General features: G+C 40.3%; 1 protein-coding gene across 1 annotated transcript in view; it reads right to left on the reverse strand.

The window, feature by feature from the left end:
- KLHL13 (kelch like family member 13) overlaps positions 1–11,677 on the reverse strand; it is a 108,714-nt gene extending 97,037 nt beyond the window's left edge. The window contains exons 1-2 of the mRNA XM_029911869.1: positions 11,632–11,677; positions 6,145–6,259 (exon numbers count right to left, since the gene is read on the reverse strand). The gene's annotated coding sequence lies outside the window, so the exon portion shown is untranslated. The remainder of the gene's footprint in view (positions 1–6,144; positions 6,260–11,631) is intronic.
- Positions 11,678–19,142: the final 7,465 nt, after the last annotated feature.

A 19,142-nucleotide genomic window follows, 5' to 3' on the forward strand; every position in this document is an offset into this window, starting at 1 on the left:
TCTTTATTCAAGTCTAATTTAATGGTGTCCAGTTTGCAAATTAATTCCAGTTCTGCAGTTTCTCGTTGGAGTCTGTTTTTGAAGTTTTTTTGTTGAAGAATTGCGACTTTTAGGTCTGTAATTGAGTGTCCAGGGAGGTTGAAGTGTTCTCCGACTGGTTTTTGAATGTTATAATTCTTGACATCTGATTTGTGTCCATTTATTCTTTTGTGTAGAGACTGTCCAGTTTGGCCAATGTACATGGCAGAGGGGCATTGCTGGCACATGATGGCATATATCACATTGGTAGATGTGCAGGTGAACGAGCCTCTGATGGTGGCTGATGTGATTAGGTCCTATGATGGTGTCCCTTGAATAGATATGTGGACAGACTTGGCAACGGGCTTTGTTGCAAGGATAGGTTCCTGGGTTAGTGTTTTTGTTGTGTGGTGTGTAGTTGCTGGTGAGTATTTGCTTCAGGTTGGGGGGGGCTGTCTGTAAGCGAGGACTGGCCTGTCTCCCAAGATCTGTGAGAGTGAGGGATCGTCCTTCAGGATAGGTTGTAGATCCTTGATGATGCGCTGGAGAGGTTTTAGTTGGGGGCTAAAGGTGACGGCTTGTGGCGTTCTGTTACTCTCTTTGTTGGGCCTGTCCTGGAATAGGTGACTTCTGGGTATTCTTCTGGCTCTGGCAATCTGTTTCTTCACTTCAGCAGGGGGGTACTGTAGTTTTAAGAATATTTGATAGAGATCTTGTAGGTGTTTGTCTCCGTCTGAGGGATTGGAGCAAATGCAGTTGTATCTTAGAGCTTGGCTGTAGACAATGGATTGTGTAATGTGGTCTGGATGAAAGCTGGAGGCATGTAGGTAAGTATAGCAGTCAGTAGGTTTCCGGTACAGGGTAGTGTTTAAGTGACTATCGCTTATTAGCACTGTAGTGTTCAGGGGTGGCTCTCTAGTTATGTACTAAATGAAATTTAAACTCAATTTTACTACAGAGACTGCTTTCCGAATATACTAATGTTTTCAACTGGCAGTGCAGAAAACTAGCCATCACGAAACATCCCCATTTAAACAGAGATTTTCTTGACAGTATTTTTGGGACCATTATTCTACTAACCTTCTAAACCAAGGCAAACAAAAAACACAGAAGGATTCACTTTATGCAGATGTAAGGGATGGGCGGAAGAAGGGTTTTATTAAGTAATGCTTTGCCTTATGAGCAATATTGCCAAGAGGCCCAAATCAAAAGTGGGGACTGCTGCACTAGGCCCTCTAGAAACACGTTGGGAGACATATATGGGCCTTGTTTCTAAGGGTTTAGAGTCAAATTTATATTTCCCCATAACCCTGTATTAATCCCTGACAAACTTACCTTTTCCTAGCTTCTTTGCCTCCCAATTTTTTTGTCATCCTTGTTTGGGCCACAAAACTTTGAGTTGTCATAAAATCATACAAATGTGGAGCTGGAAGAGACCCTGGACGTTATCTAGGCTTCCGCCCTCTGCTGGAGCAAGATTAAGTATACCTAAACTAGTGGTTTCCAAAGTGAGGTACCCAGACCCCCAGGGGTCCACCATGAACATAAGAACGGCCATACTGGGTCAAATCAATGGTCCGTCTAGCCCAGTATCCTGTCTTCCAACAGTGGACAGTGCCAGATGTTTCAGAGGGAACAAACAGAACAGGACAATTATTCATCCCTTGTCATCCAGTCCCAGCCTCTGGGAGTCTGAGGCTAGGTACACCCAGAGAACAGGGTTGCATCCCTGACCATCTTGGCTAATATCTATTGATGGACCTATCCTTGATTAACTTATCTAGTTCTTTTTTGAATCCTATTATATTTTTGGCCTTGAAAACATCCCCTGGCAATGAGTTCCACAGGGTGGCTGTGTATTGCGTGAAGAAGCTCTTCCTCATGTGTATTTAATACCTGCTGTCTATTAATTTCTTTGAGACCCCTGGTTGTTGTGTCATGTGAAGGGATAAATAACACTTCCCTATTCATGGTTTTGTAAGACCTCTATCACATCCCCCCTTAGTCATCTATTTTCTAAGATGAACACTCCCAGCCCTTTTAATCTCTCCTCATACAGAAGCCGTTTCATACCTGTAATCAATTTTGTTGCCCTTCTCTGTACCTTTTCCATTTTTTATATATTTGGGGGGTGGGGGGGATGGGCTGACCAGAACTGCACACAGAATTCAAGGTGTGGCTGCACCCTATACAGTGGCATTATGATATTTACTCTATTATCTACCCCTTTCCTAACGATTCCAAACACTGTTAGCGTTTTTGACTACTGCTCCACACTGAGCGGATGTTTTCACAGGGTTATGTGGGGGTTTGGAGTACTGCAGTAGGGCACACCAGAATGGTAATCTGTAACTTTTACCGTTGGCAAGACAAGATTTTGCACTACATTTTTCTTTTGGTTCCTTTGTGAGTCTTATTTTAACTATTTTTTTTTAAATAGTAAAGTAACCTAACTAATAGAAGAAAAACATGAAATTTATGAATATTAAATGAAAGGGGTTTGAGAAATTTAATCAGGTGCCAAAGGGGTCCTTGGCAGAAAGAAAGTTTCACAACCACTGAGCTAAACCATCCCTGACAGGTGTTTTTCTATAGGATTTTACCTCTCCTTTTCATCCTTGGCTATTTTCAAATTTGTAATCTGGCAAATACCCTTCTATAAGAATAGGGGAAAATAGTACTGAAATATCTACTGCTATAAGCTACTGCATATGTTGCCTGGCAGGGACAAACCCTGGACTCCTACTTCTTGGACCATGCAGTAATAAAAGGCAGAGTCTTTACTGTATGATGAAGTTTTCAATTGGGTGTGGGGGTGTAAGAACATGAGAACAGCCATTCTGAGTCAGACCAATGGTCCATCTAGCTCCAGAGCCTGTCTTCTGACAGTGGCCAGAGCCAGATGCTTCGGAAGGAATTAACAGAACAGGTCTATCACCCAGTGATCCATCCAGTCCCAGCTTTTGGCAACTGGAGGTTTTGGGACTCCAAGAACGGTGTTGCGTCCCTGACCATCTTGGCTAATAGCCATTGATCGACCTACTCTCCATGAACTTATAACAGTTTAAAAAAGAATTAGATATGTTTGGCCTTCACAGCATCCCCTGGCAACAAGTTCAACAGGTTGACTGTGTGTTGTGTGAAGAAGTACTTCCTTTAGTTTGTTTTAAATCTGCTGCCTATTAATTTCATTGAGTGACCCCTGGTTCTTGTGTTACGTAAAGGAGTACATAACACTTCCCCATTCATTTTCTCCCCATCATTCATGATTTTATAGAGCTCTATCATATCCCCCTTAATCATTTCTCTTCTAAGCTGAACAGTCCCAATCTTTTTAAACACTCCTCACATGAAAGTTGTTCCATACCCTTAGTAATTGTTGCCATTCTCTGTACTTTTTCCATTTCCAATATATCTTTTTTTGAGATGGGGTGACCAGAAATGCACCCACTTTCAAGGTGGGAGTATACTATGGATTTATATAGGGGCATGATAGTTTGTCTTATTACCAGTCCCTTTCCTAATGGTTCTTAACATTCTTAGCTTTATTGACTGCCACTGCCCATTGAGTGGATGGTTTTAGAAAACTATCCACAATGACTCCAAGATCTCATTCTTGAGTGTAACAGCTAATTTAGACCCCACCATTTTATATGTATAGTTGGGATTATGTTTTCCAATGTGCATTACTTTGCATTTATCCACATTGAATTTCATCTGCCATTTTGGGGGCGTCACCCAGTTTTGAGAGATCCTTTTGTAGCTCTTCGCGGTCAGCCTTAGACTTAACTATCTTGAGTAATTCTGTATATCTGCAAACTTTGCCACTTCACTGTTTACCCCTTTTTCCAGATCATTTAAGAATACCTTGAACAGCACTAGTCCCCATACACATCCTTGGGGGCCTCACTATACCTCTCTCCATTCTGAAAACAGACCATTTATTCCTACCCTTTGTTTCCTGTCTTTTAACCAGTTACTGATCCATCGAAGGACCTGCCCCCTTATCCTGTGACTGCTAAAGAGCTTTTTGGGATAAAAGCCTGTCAAAGGCTTTCTGAAAGTCCAAGTATGCTAATATCCACTGGATCACCTTGGCTCACGTTTGTTGACCCCCTCAAAGAATTCTGATATTGGTGAAGCATGCTTTCCCTTTACAAAAGCCTTGTCAACTCTTCCCCAACATATCATGTTCATCTCTGTGTCTGATCATTCTGGTTTTTTTTTACTATAGTTTTAACTAATTTACCTAGTACTGAAGTTAGACTAATGGTCATGTAATTGCCAGGATCATCTCTGCAGCTGTGCTTGCCCTTTTTTTTTTTAAACTCTGCATTACAGGGGCTATCCGCCAATTATCTAGTGCAGAGGCTGATTTAAGGAATAGGTTTCATACCACAGTTAGTAGTTCTGCAATTTCATACAAGTTCCTTCAGAACTTGTGAGTAAATACCATCTGGTCCTGGGGACTTACTACAGTATAACGTATCAATTTGTTACAAAGACTCCTCTGACATCTCAATCTCAGAGAGTTCCTCAAATTTCTCACCTAAAAATAATGGCTCAGGAATCTCCCTCCCATCCTCTGCAGTGAAGGAAGATGCAAAAAATACATTTAGCTTCTCCGTAACAGCCTTATCTTCTCTGAGTGCTCCTTTAGCACCTTGATCTTCCAGTGGCCCCACTGATTCTTTGGCAGACTTTCTGCTTCTGCTGTACTTGAAATTTGCTGTTAGCAAAAGACACAAAAACTAGTTGCTCTTCAATTCTTTTTGGCCTTCCTAATTATACCTGACGTGCCAGAGTTTATGCTCCTTTCTATTTTCCTCACAAGGATTTGTCTTCCAATTTTTAAAAGGATGCCTTTTTGACTCTAATAGCTTCTTTTGCTCAGTTTAGCCATGGTGGCATATTTTTGGTCAGGGGGGGAAGAGAGGAGAAGAGATACATATTGTTTGAGCCTCTAATGATGTTTTTAAAAAGTTTCCATGCAGCTTGCAGGCATTTCACTCCTGCGACTGTTCATTTTAATTTTTGTTGAACTAGCTTCCTCATTGTATAGTTCCCCTTTTTAATGTAAATGCTACTTGGGGATTTCTTTGGCATTCCCCCCCGCCCCAAATTAAGAAGTGCCTCTCACATTGTTGGTTCCAGGACTAGCTTTTCTAAGAAGCGGTCATTAATGGTGCCTAGAAAATTTATTTCTGCATCCCATCCTGATGTGACATGTACCCAGTCAAAATGGAGATAATTGAAATACCCTGTTATTGGTTTTCTGGTTTTGTATCCTCTCTATTCTCCCTGAGCATTTCACAATCACTACCGCCATCCTGGTCAGGTGGTCAGTACTATAGTCCTACTCCTATACTCTTATTATTCAAGCATGAAATTTCCATCCATAGAGTCTCTATGGTACTGCTTTATTCAGTTAAGATTTTTACTGTATTTGACTCTATGCTCTGTCACATATAGTGGCACTTCCCAATCAGTGTAATCTTCTCTATCATAGAATATCAGGGTTGGAAGGGACCTCAGGAAGGTCATCTAGTCCAACCCCCTGCTCAAAGCAAGACCAATCCCCAGACAGATTTTTGCCCCAAATCCCTAAATGGCCCCCTCAAGGATTGAACTCACAACCCTGGGTTTAGCAGGCCAATGCTCAAACCACTGAGCTATCCCTTTTGTACCCTGGTATTATCATGTCCCACTGATTACCATAATTCCACCAAGTTTCTGTGGTGCCTATTAGATCAATATTCTCATTTAATACTAGGCACTCAGGTTCACCCATCTTAGTATTTAAACTTTTTATATTTATATGCAAGTACTTATAACATTTGTCAATATTTAGTTGTCTGTCTTCATTTGATGTAATCTCCCTGAGAGCATGTGTGTGTATTTATAAATTTAAGTATGGTCCTTATTACTTATTAATGAAGACTTTGATCAGCAACATTACACATTTTTGATTTGTAAAGTAGAGCAAGTTTCTGTGGCAAGATGTATAAAAATCTTAAACTCAATATTTTCCACAGATTTTTTGTTGGCCCTGCTGCTAATAAATTTGAAACAAAATATTTTTTAAAAGTTTAATGCGAAATATGCTATAGAATATGAGGTACTTACATACACATACACCTTAAATGTTCTGCAGAGTCTCTGCTTTTCACCCACTATAGGCTTAGACCAGTCAAAGAGCTATAGCAAGTCAACAGCTATACGCTTATGAATGTAGTTTCATCTGATGAAATAATTAGAGGTATATTAGGCGAAGACCACACTAAAATGGATCCCACTGACAAAGGCAAGATTAACTGAATAGTCCCTTTTGGAAAAAATACACTGCAGCAAAACCACAGAAATGGTAAAAAGCTAAAAGAAAAAAAAACAAAACATTATCTCTGCTAATTCAAGGGAACTGAGAGTTGGGTTATCTTATTCCGCAGAGTGTCAGACAAACCAATATCGATGAGCCAGCTGCTGTAAGTTATTTTAAGAGAATACATCTTTAGGTAGTTACTAATATCAGGAACAGCCAGAAGACCTGATTATTCCAGTCATCAAATTGAACAGCTTATGTTATGCATGGCATAATTAGAGAGATATTAGAGAGACAAGGCGTATGAGGTAATATCTTTTATTGGACCAACGTCTGTTGTGAGAGAAACAAGCTTTTGAGTTTTACTGTCCAACTTGTCAAACTCCCTTAATCTACTGATTACTGTTAGCCACAGCTGAAGTAAAGTTTCAAGTAGTATTACACAAATAAGTCTCCTAATTAGACATGGGCAGATATTAAGGAGAATGAGGAACCCTAATTCAGATGTCAAGCTCAATGAGTGAACCAGAGCCATTAGAACAGAATGCAGTTTCATGCATTTTTAATGTCAGATGTCTTCTTTGCACAACTTTAGATTCAACACCATCTATCTAGTTCACTCGTGATCTAGCATTAAAAAACGCTGTGAATTTAAGAACTGAACAAGACTGCTGAATAAGGACACATTTATCACCACCACCACCAGATTTCTATTTTTTAAACTATATTTTAAAAAAAATTTGATTCCAAATTCAGCAAGTACACATTGCAGTGTGAATGTATTCATTTATAAACCCATTTTTATTTCTTCAGACATTCAGTAAGTCTTTGAAGCTTGCTTGCTAAATATTTTGAGGTCTCCAGCTTTCTGCAATTTAGATATTACCAAAAACTTTATTTTCTCAAAATAAAATAGTGGTAGTATTCACACTTAGATAACATTCACTTTCATAGATCAAGTACTTTGTAAAACTGCATAAGCAGCACCACTATTTTACAAAGATACTACAACAGAGGTTAAACTCAAGGTTACCTGGTAAGTCAGTAGCAGAATTGGGAAAAGCAACTCAGATATGCTGGCTCCCACCTCCCAGGTCTAATCAGCCTGACCTACAGTTGCCCCACATTTATTTTATCCTCATACATCTTGATCCATAACAATTTGCAAGAAATGCCACAAAGATATTACCTATTATTGCACCTATTTATGCTGTCTGAAACAGAATAGTCTTACTGTATGCAAATCCAGACAGACTCTTAATGGTGGGTGTCAATATCTGTAATTCTTATCTGCTATATATCTCATTTTAAGAATCAGAGCATACCTGACCTAACCATGTGTTACTGAAAGCAGAAATCTATTTACTTTCTTTACTTAAAAGACTTTAATAGTAACCATTTACCATCTGTGTGCATCAAATGCTAGCATTAAATAACTAACCCAAATATTCCTATGCCAAGATTATTTTTCATAGTTAGCCCTGCTTTGAAAATTACTATAGTTAAATGAAACCAATATTTATAAATTATGCTGATTCATAGCTGTTCTTTTTCATCAGTACATTTATTTGTGGTCTTTTAATTAAAACAAATAGTTTTATAAACTATCTGTAGTTAAATAAAACTAGATTCCCCTGATAGTTAGAGAATACTTTAAACCAATCTCAATACATAGTAATTCCAAAGTGTCCAGGCTGATGTGACACTTGTTAACTCACTCTACTTTTGATGAAGCAATTTAATCAAACTCAAATTTTACTACACTTAACTGTTTTCAGAAATTCAAATTAGAAAATACTGGACTAGAACTATGTTCTCTTAGCCATTTATTTTTCCATGTCATATAAACTGACACTCCCTCTTGCCAGTGAACAAAGTAGTGCAGGTTTTACAACCTTCATTGAGCCCAGAAACTTACAGTCTGGATTGACCAGAGACTGCTAGAGAGAACAACGAGGAGTCCTTGTGGCACCTTAGAGACTAACCAATTTATTTGGGCATAAGCTTTCGTGGACTAGAACCCACTTCATCAGAAGTTATGCTTGTTTCTCTAGGAAGGAGGAGGAGGAAGTAGATTTGTTCTTGCATACATGGGCTACTAGGTAGTGAGTGTTATCTGGCCACTTCACTTTGAATTGAATGTCTCTGACAATGTGTGTTAACTACTTATGATAAACAATCTGTTCCACCATGCATTAGCTGTGACATTTGAGTACATTTCCTAGACCTGTAAAGAAGAGCTCTATGTAAGTGCAAAAGCTTCTCTCTCTCTCTCACCGATAAAAGCTGGTCCAATAAAAGATCTCTCACCCACTGGCTAATATCCTGGGATCAACATGGCTACACCACCTCTAAAACATCCTGAGAGCAGAGTCTGGGACACATCTAAATAGCCCCAAATCTTTGAAGAGCAGAGGCAGGAGCTTGAATTTTGAAAACATGTCCCTCTCCATAGTTGAGCACAGAATTTGGTGAGTCAGGACAGAACAAACCAGAACGTGTGCTTGGCCATGTCCTCTGGCAATCAGCAGTTTAACTTTGATAGATTCCTGCAGACCAATTGTGGAAGCTTAGCATAAATGATTCTTTGTGAACAGTCATCATCCACTGAGTGATTACTCTAGACAAAGTATGAATCTGACTGCCCCTAACTTCCCGGCTAAGTTGAGTCATCTAAAAGATGGAGTATCCCAAATTCACTATTTTGGAGGAAAGACGGGGAGGACAAGTTCTAGAGACTCCACTGCATAAACAGATTGCTCACCACCTTGAACCAGAGACGTGACCTCTACTGGAGTAATGTTTTGAACCTCAGAGACGTGAGAAACCAGATAAGCCACCAGTGGGTACCCTCCTGTGTTGAAAAGCACCATCTTGACTGCAGGGGAACCAAAAGCAGGCCCGGAAGAGACAGAAGGATGCTACAGAAGTGGTGGAAAGGGAGGTTGCTTTAGGTTGTTCCTCTGCTGGGGGAAGAACAGGAAGGATGTCAAAAAAGCTCTCTGCTAGGAAGAGGTCGTGAAGCTGCAGCAGCCTTGTTCCGGTAGGCTAAACTACAGAGTATAAGAGTGCCCTCACTGAAAAGGAGAAGCATAATGGTAGCACTGCTCCTTTATCTCTATTTCAATATGAAAGCCATCAATGGAATCTCCTCCTTGCTATCCGAGCTGATGGCTCCGCTGATCAGGATGCAGCTCCTGGTCTTTCTGAACTGATGCTGGGCAGAGAAGTGAGGTGCAGTCACCTAGTTTCTGGCCCCTACTAAATTCTACAGTCTGCCAACTATGGCAAGTCCACATGGGCCTTGGCCAGGAAGAATGGGCCCAAGAACACCATGTAAATCAAATTAACCCAACTGATTGATGCTGAAGTCTCCTGGATCAACAAAAGCAGCGCTTCCTTCTCCTGATTCATAAGGAATCCAGGTGCCAACTAGGGCACTGGAACATAGAAAAACTGTCAGTCAGCCTTCCTGAAATGGCAAGCAGAACCTGAAAGGAGCCAACAGGAAGATGACTGGAAGCCAATACTTTCTTGATTCCTTCTTGACTAAAAGCAAAGGGAATAACACCCATTGTTTACATTGGCTGAAATCAATCCCCAAATTAGGAAGTCAAGCGTTAATCTAATTTAACACTACTAGGAATGAAATCTGTTTTTTCTATTAGTTACAGAACAGTAAGCAGAACAATGTTATCCATGAAATTGTGCATGTAGCTCCAAGATGGAGAGGCACAAAATATACTGCTTAAGTCTGTTTTTATCTTAAGACTGGATTCTAGAAGAAAAGGCAGAACCAGTATGGGAATTCAAAATCACATGAAATGGGATCCAAACGAATTAAAAACTGGTTAAGTAATCGCTATACAAGTTTAGAATAATTATAACAAGCTAACGAGAATTTTTGATAAAAGTAAAATTCTGAGTGTGAAGTTCAAGTTCCTATGACTGCACTTAGTCAGTGAGAAGGGAAGGAACGGAGGTGATAGGGGTTAACAAGGCCTCACAATACTTCAGCTCCAGATGCTTAGTGCCATGAAGGGGCACTCAAGCTGTCTCAACAGGCACTGCTTTTCTAGAATGTTCCCAGAACTCAACTGCCTTTTCCCACCCCACGGTGGGGGATGGGGTGAGAGAGAAAGAAAGAGATTAACTCATGTCCCAAGTGGGAATATTCAGAAGCCACCCTAAGGAACACAGCATGTTTATACTATATGAAAGTAAAATTAAGCAAAATGATAGTATTGCTGTTGGGGGACTCTTCTACTACAAAGTCCTAGAGTGATGCGCCAGTACAGTTTTAAGTTGTTACTCTAGGCTACAGTAATATTACTGCTAAGAAATTGCTGGTTCGAAGGAAAGACCTGCTTGATGACTCAGTATTCCACTGTGGCACTAGGAAGTAGCATACTGACAGAGTTACTGTGCCAAATAAGGCACCAGACCAAGGCTTTGAACACATGAGGTCATTAAAGAGGACATACATTTTCACAAGAATAAATGTTTTAGAAAAGTGATCAAAGCACTAGAACTAAATTTATGGATCGTTCCTTTTGCCTTAGAGGTGAAAAGACTATGGTAGTTTTTCTTCACTTCCTGTGCTGAATTGTGGAGTAGTGTCTGTGTCCTGTCATACTGCTGCTGCATTTCAGGGGGTGGGTGAAAAGCTGGTTTTCAGAATGAATGGTATTATAGAATTTTACTATACCAGCTTTGTGTGGTACAAGTCAGAGTCCTCAATCAGAATTAGAGAGAGATTTAATTCATAAATTGACATGGACCTATTAGCGGTAGTGAAGAAAGCTCATCCTTAGGTGGCTAATTCAACCCTTCTACCATGGAGCACTGCCACTGAAGATTATTTGAAGGGGCTCTTTAAAGTATCTTGTTAATCCTGCCACAGATCATCCACAGAACAAGCTTCACCGGTTATATATTATTCATATCTATAGAGAAAATTATGTTGCATGGTTAACACTAAAGTTCATCAGTGGATCAGTCACCATAGAAAGGTTACTGCCATCAATGGCTGTTTATCAAACAGTACAGATAATCTATTTTTTAGTTCTACAACTTTAAGATACCATCCAAACTTCACCTTAAAATTGTTTGTTTTTCAAGTGTTGCACCTCAAACTCATGTTTTTTCTGAGCTTAATGAGGACTTGAAGCATGATCAATTGTCATAAATGGAAAGCAAATTTAATGCAACATGGAATAAGGAAAATAAATTCAATTTCAATTTCATTTCTGTTCATATACAGTAAAGTTTTGTTTTTAAACACAGTTACTCACAAAGTGTCCCTCCACATCCTCCCTGAAAAGCAAAATTATCTTCTGTGCTGTTCATGCACCTGCAGTTGAACATACAAAAAAAAAGTGGAGCAGAAAGTCACAGACTGACAGCAAGAAATAGAGCGTAGATTCCCAGATCCCAAAGATTTTAGCAAAGCAGGGCAAGCTCTGTCCAAATCATTCATACTCAACTGACTCTTTCCTTCCTTGTTCCACCAACTGTTCCCACTGACATTGAGAGATAAAAGAATGAAAGAGAAACCAAAACATGCTTTTCTGTAGGCAAATATTATATTACTATTGCTGGGGTTCTGGAACAATTTGTATAGGGGGGTGCTGAGAGTCACTGAACCAAACAGTAAACCCTGTACATGATAGAAACCACTTCAAGCCAGAGAGTGCTGCTGCACCCCCAGCACCCCTAGTTCCAACACCTATGACTACTGCTCCTGCTGTGGGAATGAGGATGAATTATGAAAACTAATCAAGTGAGCAGGGAAACTACAGGCCCTAGATTTTTCAAATTAATCTCATGGTTTAACCTAGCTGTGCCTGACCCTGCCTATCTATCCCATGAACAGTTTACTAAAAGGGAAGCTGTGACTATTTTAGGAGCGAAGGGAAGAACCAGCCTAAATTACCAGTGTGATATAAAATATGCACATTAAAAGAAAAAAAGGCCTCAATTTTTATGAGCCATATTTTTTAAATGTACCACAATCATTTACCAAATATTTACAGTATCCACCCCCCATTCTTCATTCTCAACGGTTTAATCTTAAAATACCTTTACAATAATTAGAGAGATTGAGTCTAGTGTTCAATCATAACTCAATTTAAATTTACAGATTTTGCTAAAGGGCACACTGATGCAATTTTACTTAGTAAAGCACACTATTTTCATTTGCAACTAACACAGAATTGTAACTCATACACTGCAAAGTATGTAATACCATTGAACTACTCTTATTTTTAGTTCTGAACTTATTTACTTTCCTATTTTGTATTATAAAGAAAGAAATTGCAACAAAAATTTGCTACTATATGGACTTTATATTGGTTACTTTTATGAAAGATGGTACACTGAGCTGTATAGTCCTAAAACACTTTTTGAACAGGTTGTTCTCTCATTTGCATTTATAGGTGTTAAATGAGTTGTACTATTCATGTGCATGAAGTGGAAAATAATTTCACATAAAAGGTTTATAAAATGGCACATTTGTTTAAATACACCACAAAGCTCATGGATCAGTCCTACAAAAAAAAATGTAGGAATTTCTGCAAATCCCTCAGGCACTCAGCCTCAGTTAACAAATAAAGCTCTCTATACCAATACCTCCATGCAAATAAGGGCCTAGACCAATTTTTTTTTTTAAAAAAAAACTTCAACTTTAAGGGGCGCCTTTCTGTTCAGGAGTAGGAGTCATGATAACCGCTAATCTAGAATCTTACCTAAATGGGAACTGTCAAATCAGACACCTACATTAAAAGTGATTCACATGAATAAAGTGAAAGCATTACTTATTAATTCATTGTGTTCTAAGCAACACCTAGAACATGGCATTACCAAAAATGGCACCATATAAAAGAAATCCTTTAACAACCTCTAACTTGCCTGCTGTCACTTCTGTTGCCGCTGCTAGGAGAACAAAGTTGTTCTCTGCTTCTTCTGTTGCTGCTGCACCTCAGGACATGCTACTGGTTCAACTGACCTTGAGGTTTTCCTATGTCAAAGAGAAGAAGTACACTAAATAAATTTTTTAAAAACCAACACAAAATGTTGCTGCCAAAGATCACATTCTATCAGTCTTCACCACTAAAATAAAATCATTAATTCACTCTCCAAAAGCAAGACACTCAACAAAATGCCGTTCTCCAAATTACAATCATAAAACAAACCTGGATGTGAAGTCCTGTCTGTATAATGGACAAGAAAAGTTATTCTAATTAGAAGGGAGTTTGTTGCTTGATGGCTTTATTCATTCTAATACATTCCCCTAGCTGTTCCAGTAGCGTTTATGGGCCTTCACAGAGCTGTTTCCAAATATATCTGGCAGGGCAAAAACCTAGACTCAACTTTGTAATCCATGGTTGAACAAGGTTGTGAACCCTCCTAAACCTGAACATCTAAGCCTTCCCAAGAGTCACTGCCTGACAAGGCATTATGGAGAGAAACAGAGGTTGGCTTAGTTTTGGATCAAGGTACAAATGGAGATTCCTATGACTGGAATGCTAAAAATTAGAGCCCTGCAAATCTGAGGACCATGTGTGCAGATCAGATTCAGATGCAAATTTTGTGTCCAAGCAGGGCTCTACTAAAAACCAATCATTATAACCTATTTGGGAAGGACTGAATGGGCAAAACAGGTAAGGGAGTGGCCCTCTGGCATTACCTGTTTCCAAGTAACTGAAAACTCGGAAGAATGCTTCATCTTGAATGCTTATGGATCAATCTCTTAACAGAAAGTAAAAGATGGGGTGTTGATTGTCTGTAGCAGACACCAAATAAATCACACTAGGAAACAGTATGACTGGCTCCTTACGCATCTAAGAGTATGTCTATACTACCCGCCGAAACGGCAGGCAGCGATCGATCCAGCGGGGGTCGATTTATTGCATCTAGTCTAGACGCAATAAATTGACCCCCGAGCGCTCTCCCGTCGACTCCTGTACTCCACCGCCGCGAGAGGTGCAGGCAGAGTCGATGGGGGAGCAGCAGCAGTCGACTCACCATAGTGAAGACACCATGGTTAGTAGGTCTAAGTATGTCAACTTCAGCTACGTTATTCACGATCCCCCCGCCCCCCAATGTAGACTAGGCCTATGATATGTAGGCAAAAAAAAGCAGCGTGATTATACAGGACTTAAAATTGAGTGACGCCTGCTGGAGGTCTCATGCTGCTAATACTAAAACAGCCTTAGAATTTCTAATTATTATAGACGACAATTTCATAACTCAAGAAGTACTGCATCCAACATGGAGGAATTCTATATTGGACCTTGTTTCCACAGATAGAAAGGAACTGATCACAGAACTAAAAATTAATCATTGCTTACATACAAGTGATCATGACTTGATCATATTTATAATGTGCAAACAGAATACAGTCCAGACCAGTGATATATACATGCATACATGGAAAAGAGCCAATTTCACAAAGCTGAAAACAATTATGAGCCAAATCAGCTGGGAGAAAGAATTTAATCAGAAAAATGCAAATGATAATTGGAAATTATTTAAGAACACTTTACTAGATGCCCCAAACTACAAAATCCCACAATATATGACAAATGCTGCATTGATTTAAAAAAAATGAGCTGGTTTAGAAGGGAAGGGAAGACAGCTATAAAAAATAAAATAAGGGGGAAGTTAATAGTATTGAACATAAATCAGAAGCTAGGAATTGCAGAACATTAATAAGGGAAGCAAAGGGACACAAGGAGAAATCTATAGTCAGCAGAGTTAAGGATAAGAAGGGAAGTTTTTTAAATATATAAGGAACAAAACAAAACAAAAACCCTAATATGGTCCTTTACTAGATGGAAATGGTAGAATTATCAATAATGCTGAAGAGGCAGGTTAGATTTTGTGAAAAATCCACACCCCTGTGAGAAGTAGCTATACCGACTAAACCCCCAGTGCAGACAACACTAGGTCAACAGAAGAATTCTTCCATCAACCTAGCTACCACCTCTCAGGGAGGTGGATTACCTACACCAACAGGAGAACCCCACCCCGATCCATCTACATTGAGCATTACAGCTGCCCTGCTGTACTGTTTTAAGTGCTGATATACCCCAAGGCTCAGGACAAGGAACAGCTGAGTATTATGCCCTAAAAATGTGTGTTTGTTCACTGCTACACAAGCAAAAAGACAGGACTTCAAATTAATGACTGTCCTCTGAAAGGTGATTTGGTTAACAGTAGTCCAACAGGTATTGTAACTGTCAAGAAAGGGAACCCAATAGTAATCAAAAACAAGTTTCACTATATATGCAAGCTTAAATAATGGCAACGGCTAGAGTCTATCAATGCAAGTCCACCTGAAGAAAAATTGATCATGGGGGATATGCTCACTTGAGTGGAGGACTACAAAGAGCAGTAAGGTGTATGTACTCCAGATTCCAGAGTTCAGCTGCTCATTTAAGCATGAATACTTTCCTCAAGGCAGCACAACTGAACAAGTCCCTAGCTTTGATTAATCCAGGCTCAAGAACCACGGATCCAATTTTCTAAAGCACAGAGAAACCACAATCAGCCATTTGAATGCTATCTTCATTTATAGTGTACCAATTTATATCTTGCCTTGAACCTACAGTTACATTCCCCATATATTTGTAAACGGGTGAAAATTGGATTTATATCAATACTATTCAAAAATATATTTCAGTGTAAGAACTGGACCCATGTGACACCACAAGATAACCTAGATCAGGGGCAGGCAAACTTTTTGGCCTGAGGGCTGCATCAGGTTTTGTAAATTGTATGGAGGGCTGGTTAGGGGAGGGGGTCGTGGCCCGGCCCCCACCTCCTATCTGCCCCCCCCCCAGGACTCCTGCCCCATTCAACCCCACTGTTCCCTGACAGCCCCCTGGGACCCCTGCCCCATCCACACACACCCACTCCCTGTCCCCTGACTGCCCCCGGACCTCCACCGCCCCATCCAACCCCTCCTCTCATTTCTGATGGCCCCCCCCGGGACCCCTGCCCCATCCAACCGCCCCTTCTCCCTGTCACCTGACTGCCTCCGGAACCCCTGCCCCTGACTGCCCCCTGCCGCCCCATCTAATCCCCTCTCCTTCCTGACTGCCCCCCAGGACTCCTGCCCCCCTTCAACTCCGTTTCCCACCCCAACCACCATCCACACCCCCACCCCCTGACCACCACCCCAAACTCCCCTGCCCTCTATCCAACCTCCCCTGCTCCCTGCCCCCTTACCGCGCTGCCTGGAGCACTGGTGGTTAGCGGCGCTGGAGCCGGGCCACGCTGCTGCCGCCACCGCACAGCACAGAGCACCGGGTCAGGCCGGGCTCTGCAGCTGCGCTGCCCCAGGAGCTCACAGCCACGCCGCCCAGAGCATTGCACCAGTGGCGGAGCGAGCGAGCTGAGGCTGCGGGAGAGGGGCCGGAGGCGAGCCTCCCAGGCTAGGAGCTCGGGGGCCAGGCAGGACGGTCCTGCGGGCCGGATGTAGCCCGCGGGCCATAGTTTGCCCACCCCTGACCTGTATGCTTTTTGCCTAAACACAGAAATAGCACAGCCATGTTTTTCTGACATGAAAGTTACTTAAGATTACTACACAATTTTTGGATCAATACCCTATCAAAATCAACCCATTCAGAGCTTTTTCAGTGCCGTACTTACCATAATAATGAAAATTAAAACTCATTGAAGAGAAGACTGAAGATGTTCCTGGAACATTCAGCAACATGCTGTTGCAATCCTATACTCCACAAGCATAAAGCAGAGGTAAAAGTTGGTTTGTCCAACATCTCAAGCATATTAGCCAGCACTGAAATGGATAACTGAAGTGGTTAAGTAACACTAGGTTGTGCTTCTGGAGATATGAGTAGAGTTACCTTTCTTGAATAAAGGAACAAGGCTGCTTAAGTAAACATTTCACCTGGCCTACTCCTTGCAAGAGCAAACGTCTTAAAATAGTTGGCTAGAGATTAAGTTACTTTACAAAGTATTATTCCACATGCCTTGAAGTAGAAACTGAAGGCTCTTTGTTAAATGGATTAAAGGTTGCCTACTTTTACTGTACCTTATGAAAGTAAATCTAAATTTTACTAAACGACTTCACTTCTAAGAGAGATGCTTTTCAGTGAATCACACTAAATTTGTGTTTGTGTGTGTACTTGTATATACATATAGGAGAGATTTAGGCATTTTTAATACCCCCACCACATACATATATTGGCACAAGTTACAGAAAGAGTACAAGAACTATTTTTCTGCCCTGTGACTCCAACAGTGGACCACCACCACTAATCAGACAGCCATTTAATCCATGAATTAGCATTTTCCACACCGATACTATTACTAATATAGCCTCTAAAGTAACTAACTTTCATTACAATTTGCACACACTGACCATGATTAGCAATTGGGGTGCTTCCACTTTTGGCTAGCCAAGTTAAGACACTTTAAAGGATCTGATTTTCAGAAAGCAGGTGCTCAGCACTTTCTGAAAAAAATCAGGCCCCTTTAACTGTGTCAAGTTTTAACTCATCTCAAGTATTTAAGAATCCATAAGAAACCAATCTATAAGTAATGTTTCCCAATTAACAGTATGACTTCAGAGTAGTAAGTAGATTTTGCAACAAACTAAAGTTAAAAAGGTGCAATTTTCAAAAGCACTTAAGTGATTTAGGAGTATGAAGTCCCATTGACTTTCAGTGGAATATGTGCTCCTAAATCACTAAGGTACTTTTGAAAGTTGCACACAAACTCAACTCTCTCAATTGCTGTAGATGGGGCAAGCCTTTTAGGAATAGCATTTAACCCCTGAAAGAGAAATGATTTAAACAACATGTATCAGTTCAGTAACATTGCAGAAAGTGTTTATCAAATCATTCCAACATCTGTGTACTAACGCAAATTTCCAATACACCTCTACCTCGATATAACGCTGTCCTCGGGAGCCAAAAAATCTTACCACATTATAGGTGAAACCGCGTTATATTGAACTTGCTTTGATCCACGGGAGTGCGCAGGCCCCCCCCCCAGAGCACTGCTTTACTGCGTTATATCCGAATTCGTGTTTAGATTCATAGATTCTAGGACTGGAAGGGACCTCGAGAGGTCATCGAGTCCAGTCCCCTGCCCGCATGGCAGGACCAAATACTGTCTAGACCATCCCTGATAGACATTTATCTAACCTACTCTTAAATAATGTTATATTTAGTGTTATATCGGGTCTCATTATATCAGGGTAGAGGTATACCTAGCTTTTTCCAACTGAATATTTCCTGGAATACAAAAAACAGCTATTCTGGCTTCTATCTCCATGAATGTTGACATTTAGTGTCAACAACCTGAAATTCCATTCTTATTTTTCCCCACATTCAGTACATCACTAGGTCCACATGCAGTATCTCGTACATCATAAAAAGAAAAATCATTCATCTTGAGATAACTGCTTCCAGTGCCAGTGAAACTAAAACAAAAGTATTAATTTAAATATAAATTAAGGGATTGGAGGTCCATGACTATAGTAGAAGAATCCGACTCCCACGTGTATATATAGGGAAAGTATGTACATAGCATGCAGTGTGCATACCTATTGTAGAAACATCTATTTCATTGGGAGATATTTTCTTACATACTTTACACATACTGTAGAGCCCAAAAGTTGAGAATATCGCAGCACTAACAGCAACATAAACAGAATATTCAAAGTCCCTTTATAAAAGTTTACCACTTAGTTCCATAAGTCTGTCACGAGTACAGTATGCCTTCAAAAGTGCTAGTTCTACTGGACTCGATAAACCAGGAAGAAATGGTCATC

This window comes from Terrapene carolina, unplaced genomic scaffold (genome assembly GCF_002925995.2).
Source record: "Terrapene carolina triunguis isolate 2854851 unplaced genomic scaffold, T_m_triunguis-2.0 Scaffold131, whole genome shotgun sequence".
NCBI classification, from domain to species: Eukaryota; Metazoa; Chordata; order Testudines; family Emydidae; genus Terrapene; species Terrapene triunguis.